The sequence below is a fragment of the Pteropus medius genome, unplaced genomic scaffold, assembly GCF_902729225.1.
Source record: "Pteropus medius unplaced genomic scaffold, Ma_sr-lr_union100, whole genome shotgun sequence".
NCBI lineage: Eukaryota > Metazoa > Chordata > Mammalia > Chiroptera > Pteropodidae > Pteropus > Pteropus medius.
This window is the reverse complement of record NW_024351730.1, coordinates 10,192,513-10,201,408: the sequence shown is the minus strand read 5'-3', so window position 1 is coordinate 10,201,408 and position 8,896 is coordinate 10,192,513.

Here is an 8,896-nt window from a genome sequence, read left to right as displayed (position 1 = left end):
CAGTTGTGAAGATTAAATAAATTAATATTTATAAACCACTTAGAACAGTGCTTAGCACATAGTAACTGCTCCAAAATAATTCACTTGCATCATTATCAAGGTCTGAGTTTTGTAAGCCATTATCTTAAAATCTCAAGTCTTCCTCTAAGGCTGTTGGTGGCAGAATGGTCCAGAGACAAGTCTGGTCAGCTCAGAGAGGCTGGTATGGACAGATTGGTCTGGGGCCTTTTTAGGGCAAGTTTAGGCCTAGGACACAGTAGCTTAGTGTCCAAGTGCAATGGCCATGGGATATTAATTACTGACCACTTTTCTTAAATTCCATTAATTAAAAGTGACAGAAGATTTTTAGCCAATTCCCTCAAATCTCATTATCTCTACTTTGTAAGCAAACAAGCCTCTTGAGTATAGTGAAAACCTACTGTTAATATATCTCTTTATTACATAAATTGATGTCATTGGTGAAATAAATTCTGGTATTTCTCCATTCCTCTCTTTACTTCCTGCAAATAACTGTGAGTAGAATTAAGATGATAGACTGAATGAAAGGGAAGTGGTGGGAACATGATTTCATCCTTCACAATTTCCAAGAGAGAAATGTGCCAGGCCAAGGAACACTCATCAACTGGAGATTTGGTCTCTAACCCTAACATCGAGTCCTGGTGTACAAGGAGGAATCCTGTTGCCCAGGTCACTGCTTCTGAAACTTTAATACACAAATAAATTGCCTAAATATCTTGTTAAAATGCAGATTCTGAGTCAATGTATTTGGGTAAGGCCTGAGATTCTGCATTTCTAAGAAGCTCCCAGGTGAAGTCAATGCTGCTGATGCACACATCACACTTTGAGTGGGGCTGAGGCTGTAACCATTCTAAGTCAAGTCAAAAAGATTCTTCTATACCTGCCTACCTGAGCCTTCACCTGAATCTTGGCCCTCTTCATTAGTGGTTCTCAGCCCTAGTTGCACATTACAATCACCTAGGATTCTGGTCCCCACCTCTAGATGTTCTGATTTAATTGATTTGGGATTCATAGGTGGGAGAGAGCCAAAAAGGAAAGATCAAACACATAATTCTGGGAGCGCTTGCTATTTTCAGACCTTTGCATTAACAATGACATTCTTCCTCAGCACTGTAATCCAATAAAATAACCTTGCCCCTGATCCAGGTTTGGAGTAGAGAGGCAACAACAGGAGAATTCGTTGAGCTTTCCGTAGAGATGAATAATAACTGCTGTAGTCAACATGGACATCGAACCATTTTTATAGAGCAGTTCCAGAGTACTTTTCAAAATGTCATACTGAAACCTGTTCTTGGGAGAAAACTAGGTTCAGAGATTCAAGAATGCTGATTTGCTCTGACTCTGGCCAAAAGACAACCAAGGATGCATTCACTTTGGGGAAAACTGTATAAATGTATGATCCTTTTCTTTGAGGACCTTATGCTCTGTTTAGGGAGATAAAACCAATCAATATATGATTTGGTAAAGGGTTAATTCTACAGGCCAGGGCTACTCAAACCCTGTACATTCCAAATAAAACCTGTCTTTATAGAACTGGCCCTTGGCTGGCTCCTGGGAGGTAACTTCTGAGCCTTTAGAATGTCTTGCCTGATAAGAGTGTTGTTCTGTATGCCTGAGGCTGTGGACCATACTGAATTAGTTTGACTCTTGGGGAGGTAGATGACTCTGTGACTGACTTGCAATAATAATCCTGGACACCAAGGCTCCAGTGAGGTTCCCAAGCTGGCAGTACTTCACATACGTTGTCACATATCATAGCATGAAGAATTAAGTGCATCTTCATGCAACATCATTAGGAGAGAACATCCAAAAGCTTATGTATTATTTCTCTGACTTTTTCCAATGCATCTTTCCTATTTGCTGATTTTAATCTGTATCCTTTCACTGAAATAAACTGTAACCATGAGAACAACAGTTTTCTGAGTTCTGTGAGTCCTTCTTGCAAATCATCAAGACTGATCACCATCTTAGGAACCCCTGACAAAACATCTAACAAGCAAGACTAAACCTGGGTCTCTCCATGAGGAAATTTATTTGGGAAGTGATCCAGGGCACAGAAGAGAAAGAAAGATATAAAGTAGGTTATTAAGCTGATCATTATTGTGAGTACCAGTGGCATAATACCCTGGGACATTCTGAGAAGCTAAAAATATCTCTCAGAAATGTCTTGGGGAAGGGAGATGGGAGCATTTTAGATTGTAAACTCCTGAGTATGTCTCACATTGAGGCATCCAAGCAGGAAGTAGTTGGCAGAGCCTTATAGTAAAGTGTTATTAGAGCCGTACGGAGTTGGTTGCCATTGTAATGGCTGGAGTAAATGGGTTGAGAGCCTATAAGCCTGAATTTAGAGATATTCATTACAGTCTGTTCCTTGCATCATGAGATCCACTTGTGTCCTGCATTAAGTCAAATACAGAGCACTCAACATGGTGGCTGGCTGTAATCTCTACAAAAGACTTAACGAAGGAAGGTTAATGGAACAAGTTACAGTCACTATTGCTGCAGATGGTCTCAAAGCTATAGTTGATATTTATTATCTACCTCCTCTATTATCCATTCTAGATTCCTCTTACCCTAGGCCTGCAACTCAGACCAGCAAAGTGTGAGTTATCGGAAGTGAGCATCCAGAACATGTAAAAGGAAATATATGAAATGTGTTAGATGATTATTAAAATTCAAACTGATACACTCTGTGGTTCTGTTGGACCCTAGGCATGGCCACAGTTGGTGGTTGTACAAATAATTTATTTTGTGAACCGCTGTTATTGAAGAGAATATACTATAACCCCTACGTGTTTTGAGGCAGAAAAGAAGGTTGACAACTACTGATCTAGAAAACAACTAACATTTGAAAACTTGTTTTAAATTTAAATTTTTCCAGTAAACAAAGAAATATCTTGATTAAATATGTACAACTGATCATCCACAATCTATGTGACAAAGAAACATTCTTTATGCTTGTGTGAGAATTATACCCCGTCATTTTCTTACTATCTGCTGGAATCCTGTTTCTTAACACTGGGCACTAAGGCCCTTCATTTATTTCAGTGGTCTAATTATATTAAAACAACTAAATAAAAATTTAATACCATCCCTTTTTAAATAAAATCACCTGAGAGACTTAGATTTAAGAAAAGTTTAGAAAAAAAGACACACAATAGCATTTTCTATTTCTGAATTGAATTAATTTCTTATTTAAGAAGTATGATAGTTTAATGTCAGGTCTACAATTGGCCAAAAGGCTTCATGCAGTCAAGAGTTTAGTCATGTTTTTTCTTCCCTCTAAATAGATAATCAGGGAAAACATATTCAAAGAAGTTAGAAAGTATTCATAGTATGATGACAAATACAACAAAAATATCCATGAAATTATTTTGTAAAAAACAAAGATGAGATAAAACTAGGCAACTCAAGTTTTACTATCATTGTTGATGTTATTCTTATTCAGGTCTATGATTTCTTGTCAAAAACCCTTGGAGCTAGATGTGCATTAGAGTTCAGAATTTTTGGAACAAAATGTGTGTTTGTTTTGTTGCTTCAAATACAGCATCTCTTAATCACTTATTGGAGATACACTTTATTCTTTACATGCAGCTGAATCTTGTCTTGAGTGTAACACATCTTGAGAAACATCTAAATGTGAAAATAAAATATGAGACTTAGCTTGGACTTTGGCATCATAAAAGTGCTTTTGAAGGCTGCTACTTGGCAAAAGAAGAAAAAAAAGTGGAAAGTGTTGAAAAGAGTAGTAGTTTATATCTAGTAACTCAATAATTTGAACTTGAAATTTCTCCAAGAGATTGAGAGAAAACCATACATAATTTTTAGATAATGGCTACCAAAGCAAGGGAACTTTAAAAACAAATTTTCAGAAAGTTCATTTATAAAACAAATTTTTATAATATAGCTTTAAATTTTTACTTTTCAGTTCCTTGTACTCCTGTATAAAGAAAAGCACTTGGGAATAGACATTCCACTGATGGTAATTTTTAATATAATGCATGACGGGTGTATATTTTTTAAGTACTTCTATAATGTTTAAGAATCCTTCACTTGAAAAAATACTGGATTGGGGGACTGTCTAGAGCCATTTGCATTTACCATAATCACTTACAATCCAACTGAGCTTAAGTATATAGTTCATGAGTTTAGAATTGTACAGTATAAAGTTAAATAATTCAATGTGCCTGCTGTATATCATTTTTTGGTGTATAAGATTCAAAAGTGAGTCAAATGAATCTTGAGATTTCACAATAACACAAAAAGTAGCACTTCAATTCTATTTCAGGTTTAGGGAATTAAAAGGACTCTCATGAAATCATATCACAGAGTAGAAAGTCACAGAATTAAGTCATCAATCAAACCTTGGGAAGAAAAGAGACATTACCCACTTGATATAAGTTTTAAATGAGTACTATGTGAGCTTGGAAATGAAACTATGGCTGTCAAAGCTACTGATGGACAATGAGAGTCTTCTCATCTCTGTCTCAAGAGAATGTTAATAATTCTTAGGGGTGATATATAAAATGAACTGTTTCTCTGAACTGTCCTTTGACATAAGAATGATCAGTTATCTTATATGACTGGGTCTAGACAGTGTTCATTTTGGGATGTTCTCACTATTGTTTAAAAAATGACAACCATTATAGATGAAAATGCTAATGTTTGGCAGTTTTGATATCATTAGTAAATATAAAATCTAACTTCTAACAAGTAAGAACAAAAATAATATATTAGAAGTTTATATCAAAAGATAATCTTTCTTGTTTTTCATCTATTATCTGGGCAAGTTATTTTGTCTCAAGATATTAAAAATAAAGCTAGCAAAATTTGATTACAATGACTTTAAGTAGTTTTCCATGCTTCTGGGGTAATCAAGGTGCTCAGAAGGGGGGAAAAAAGTTATTTATGAATTCTATTTTCTCTCCAATAGAGTCTCCAATTTTCTTAGATGGTACGACTGAAACTATCAGGATTTCACAAGAATTAGTGTGTGTCAGAATCACCCATGTTAGTCAGAAAAGCTAGAAATGGTAACATGTCCTCTTTTTTTAAGACTTGTTTCTCTCTCAAGTAATCAAATCATGGGACAACAAGGCTGTTATATTACTGAATGTCACGCAGGAAGGGCAGCTTTTAAGGAGAAATTGTGTGTTAGGCATTATTACTTTTTAGTACTGAGGCGGTTACTTGCTAATTAATACCTAAGGAACAGATTCTACATGTTCCAGAATGAAATATTATGTCTGGTTCAACAGTTTAAATACCTATATTTATTGTATTATATGTATACATATATTTTTTCAACTTTTAATTTTTAAAACATTTTAATGAGTATTTCAAATACCCAGGATTAGAGAGAAAGTTTCAATGAACACCCAGGCATTCATGAATTTCCAGAAAAGGCAAATGTGCGAAGATAGAAAATAGATTAGCAGTTGCCTGGGTTGGGTATGGAAATGGTGATTAGTTGAAAATGAGCATGAAGGATCTTACTGGGGTGATGAAAATATTCTAAAACTATTATGTGATGGTTGCACATCTTGATAAACTTACTAAAAGTCATTCAGTCGTCACTTAGAATCGACAAATTTAGTGATATATAATGATACGTAAGAGAAGCCAGACATAAAAGCGTATATTAGTGTATAATTACTTTTTGATGAAATCCAAGAATAGACAAAATTGATCTATGGCACTAGAAATCAGAAATTGTTGCCCAGAGTTAAAAGTGGGGGATTATTGACTGAAAAGGAACAGAAGAGAACTTTCTGGGGTGATGGAAATGTTCTATATCTACAGCTACATCTATTTCTTGTTTTGGGTGATGGTTACTCAGATTGTTGAAGGGGATACAATTTTTAAAACTCACCATTAAGACAAGATTTGAGCATTTAAGATATGTGCATTTTATTGCATACAAATTATACATTCATTAAAAACACGATAATTTATTAATACTATTAAATATCTAGTCCTGAATCACCTAATTGTTTATTTATACATTACTGATTTGTTTGAATTAGTATCTAAACAAATTCCACATATTGCCCTTAATTGATATATCTCTCTTTTTATTTCTTCAAGAAAGATAAAAATTTATAGGTATTTCATTTACTCTATTTTTTTATTAATTAATTGAGAAATATTTTACACAATAAAATGCAAAGTGTTCAGTGTATAAAAGATCTTTTAAATATGTGTTTGTATTTCTAATTCAAAAAGTAATTTAACCACATCATAAAACATGTAAATCAGTAAAAATAAAATAAAACAACCATTTTGATGTATTTTTTATTTTTTTTGCAACAGCTTCTTCTTCAATGAAATATATGTACAGTATTTATTATTATTATTATTATCATCATTATTATTATTCCACAGTCCTATATTACTTAGGAAGTGGTCAAATTTGTAGCTATAAATCTTAGGCCATCATTTGAATTTTGAAGCCCTAAGCATGCTATCTGATGCTACTCTTATCATGTCCATATCTAAGTGATAATTAGGAAGAGGATACATGTGTGCAGCAGCATTATGTACACTTACCTGTAATCTGATGGATTGATTTCTTTCTCTAAGGTGTATACAAACCTGCTCACATTTTTTGAGAATTCTAAAGGTCTTTGTGTTGGATTCAGGGGAAAAGATACTGATTTATTCCATCCACATACCCATAGTCACTTTCTAATACAGTTTTCCAGTTGACAGAAGGATTGCATAGGTCTTTCCTTTGATGTTTTCAAGTTCTAAACTGAGTATGCTTTCTAAAAAATGAAGTTAGGTCCCAGCATATGTTTTGATCTTCACTTATTGTAAACTGACTTACTCCATATACTGGCTTTTTGAAAATGGTTTCCATAGAACACTTTAAGCACTGACTTTTCTGCGATCTCATTAACTCCCATGTAAACGCCAGGTTTTGTTGAGGAAGAAGAAACTATGTTAAATGGCAGAAATCTTAGGGTTTGGGTATTAATTTTATAAGAAGAATTTTTTTTCTGGAAAAGGTCACAGCATTTCTAAGAGTGTGCTCTTTTGATGGGGCTGCTGTTCCTTTTCCTGAGATATAATGAGATGCAATTGATCTGTCAACAAAAATGGCTTTCTGAGGCTGCAAATGCTGTAAAATCAAATCAACACGAACAAGATTATTCTAAAGTGACTTTGAAATAAAAGTAGTTATCCTATTTTCTAAACAGCTTTTAAAATAATACTGAAAGGATAAAAACACACTCAAAGGCAACTGAATGTTTTTAAAAGTATGAGAACCTTTTCAAATAATAGTGCTGGAGCAATTGGACATCTATAGGCAAAACCTTGACTTAAATCTTACACCTTATGTAAAAATTAACTTAAAATTAATCACAGACTTAAATATAAAACATAAAACTATAAAACTTTTAGGAAAAATCATCGGAGAAAATCTTCAGAACCCAGGGCTAGATTCGGACACGACAATGAAAACATGATCCATAAAAGGAAAAACTTAATAAATTGGGCCTCATCAAAATGAAAGTTTTTGCTCTGTGAAAGACCTTGTGAAGAGAATGAAAAGCCAAGCTACGAATTGGAAGAAAATATTTGTGAATCACATAGTCGACATAAGACCTTGTATCTAGAATATATAGAGAACTCTCAAAACTCAACAGTTAAAAAACAGATCTAATTAGAAAATGGACAAAAGACATCAACATACATTTTTTTGAAGAAGACATACAGATGTCAAATAAGCAAATGAAAAGATGCTCAACATCAATAGCTATTTTGAAAAATGTACATTAAAACCACAAGGAGGTGTCACTATATACTCATCATGCTGGCTAAAATAAAACATAATGATAACACCAAATGCTGGAAAGGATACAGAGAAACTGGATCACTCACTACTGAAGGGAATGTAATATGGTGTAGCCACTTTGGAAAATAGTTTACCAATCTCCTATGAAATTAAATAACCACTAACCATACGAGCCAGCAATTTCACTCTTGGGCATTTATCTTAGAGAAGTGGAAAGTTATGTCAACACAAAAATCCATACACAAATGTTCATAGCAGCTTTATTCATAATAGCGAAAAACTGGATGCCCTTCATCAACAAGTGAATGGTTAAATGGAATAAAATAAACAGGAACAAACTATTGAATCATACAACTTTGATGGATCTCAAGGGAACTGTGCTGAGTGTGGGGAAAAAAGCCATTCTCCAAAGGTAACAATATATGATTCTATTTATATAACATTCTTAAAATAACAAAATAATAGGAAGAACAGATGGTTGCTAGGGTTAGGGATGAAGAAAGGCGGGTAGGTATGGCTATAAAAGGGTGGTGATGGAATTGTTCTATGTCTTGATTGTGGTGGTGGTTACAAGAATTAGGTATCAGATAAAATTGCATAGAAACACATGCACACACATACGAGTACATGCATAACTGGTGAAATCTAAATAAGCTCTATAGATTGTACCAATGTCACTTCCCTGATTTTGACATTGTACTATATAGTTACCTTTGGGAGAAACTAAAAAGGACTCATAGGACCCCTTTATACACTTTTTGGATAACTTGTGAATTTATAATTATTTCAAAATAAAAAGTTTTAAAAGTTTGAGAGCTTGCGTTGTGTTTACTGAGAATTCTGAATGGTAAAAGACCATGGTAGTAATTTGTCCTGTCTCTTCTTTCTGCCTTCCTGAAGAATTGGTGGGTCTAGGACTTAAAATATTTATGGAATAAAATTAATTCTCTTCTTTTTTATGTTTTTCCTATTCTAGACATTGCCACTCCTCTTTACGAAATATAAAAATATAATAAAGTAAAACTTTAAAAGTTTTCAAAACCCTCTCTTCTACTTGAAGACTTCCCTTCCTCCTCC